Below are 2,000 nucleotides of genomic sequence, written 5' to 3' on the forward strand. Positions count from 1 at the left end.
GTTATAGTCCATAGGGTCGCAGAGAGTCAAGTTGAATGCGACTGAGCACACACACATAACCCCTGGAAGTAGGGAAAAGGCCCATCTACTCCTTGGTCACTAATGTCTACTCTAGGTGCCTAATTGCTATTAACTTGTTAAAAATACAGGAAACCTTAACCTGATACTCAGAACTATGAGAACCACCAGCAACCTACTCAATGGATTAAGATTGTTGAAATGAAACACCATAGGGTACCAAGGGAATGATTTTACATAAGTAAGGACATGGAGCAACACAACTGGTTCCAAATCGGGAAAGGAGTCCATCAGGCTGTATGCTGTCACCCTGCTTATTTGACTTATATACAGAGTACATCATGAGAAACGTTGGGCTGGATGAAGCACAAGCTGGAATCAAGATTGACAGAAATATCAATAACCTCAGATATGCAGATGACGCCACCCTTATGGCAGAAAGTGAAGAGGAACTAAAGAGCCTCTTGATGGAAGTGAAAGAAGAGAGTGAAAAAGTTGGCTTAAAGCTCAACATTCAGAAAACAGATCATGGCATCCAGGTCCATCACTTCATGGCAAATAGATGGGGAGACAGTGGAAACAGTGACAGACTTTATTTTGGGGGACCTCCAAAATCACTGCAGATGGTGATTGCAGCCATGAAATTACTTGCTCCTTGGAAGAAAAGCTATGACCAACTTAGCATGTTAAAAAGCAAAGACATTACTTTGCCAACAAAGGTCTGTCTAGTCAAAGCTTTGGTTTTTCCAGTAGTCATGTATGGATGTGAGAGTTGGACTATAAACAAAGCTGAGCGCTGACAAATTGATGCTTTTGAACTGTGGTGTTGGAGAAGACTTGAGAGTCCCTTGGACAAGGAGATCAAACTAGTCCATCCTAAAGGAAATCAGTCCTGAATATTCACTGGAAGGACTGATGCTGAAGCTGAAACTCCAATACTTTGGCCATCTGATGCAAAGAACTGGGAAAGACCCTGATGCTGGGAAAGATTGAAGAGGGGAGGAGAAGGGGACAACAGAGGATGAGATAGTTGGATGTCATCACTGATGGACATGAGTTTCAGTAAACTCTGGGAGTTGGTGATGGACAGGGAGGCCTGGCGTACTGCTGTCCATAGGGTCACAAAGAGTTGGACACGACTGAGTGACTGAACTGCTGCTGCTGCTGCTGCTAAGTCGCTTCAGTCGTGTCCGACTCTGTGCGACCCCATAGACAGCAGCCCACCAGGCTCCCCGGTCCCTGGGATTCTCCAGGCAAGAACACTGGAGTGGGCTGCCATTTCCTTCTCCAGTGCATGAAAGTGAAAAGTGAAAGTGAATTTGCTCAGTCGTGTCTGACTCCTAGCAACCCCATGGACTGCAGCCCACCAGGCTCCTCCGTCCATGGGATTTTCCAGGCAAGAGTATTGGAGTGGGGTGCCATTGCCTTCTGAACTGAACTCAAAGAGGAAGATGGGTTAGGGTCAGGGTAAGAGCAAGTATGCAGTCCTTTGCCACCCCCTTGTGGCCACTTGTGTTCGCTCTTGACGGCTTGTAAATTACAGAAGCTTTAAGTTGCAGACATCACTAAAGCATCAGCTGACAGATTTAATTTGTCATCCCTCAAATGTTATGCAGAAATTGATCTAGCCAACAATCTTTTATCATTGCAATCCATAGAAATATATTTCGGTTTGCTTTTACCTGGGAGAGATAAGAAAATGCCTTCATAGTCTTGCCCTGGGGATGTATAAAGCCACCTTACCTATTATCTATCCCAGTGTTAATAGAAGGAATTTAATTCAAGTGTAAACAGAGACATCTGTTTATAGCCTCCAGAGAATGGATGATTAAGCTAGAAAACAACCAAGGCCTCTGCTAAATTGTCACCCGTTGGGAAACAATCTGGAGTTTTACACACACAAGAGACTGACCCAGACTTGCTCATGAGTGTCCAGGAGTCTCTGGTGGAGGCGTGGGTTGGCGGTGGCCTGCTGCAGGGTT

Source organism: Bos javanicus, chromosome 22 (assembly GCF_032452875.1).
Source record: "Bos javanicus breed banteng chromosome 22, ARS-OSU_banteng_1.0, whole genome shotgun sequence".
NCBI lineage: Eukaryota > Metazoa > Chordata > Mammalia > Artiodactyla > Bovidae > Bos > Bos javanicus.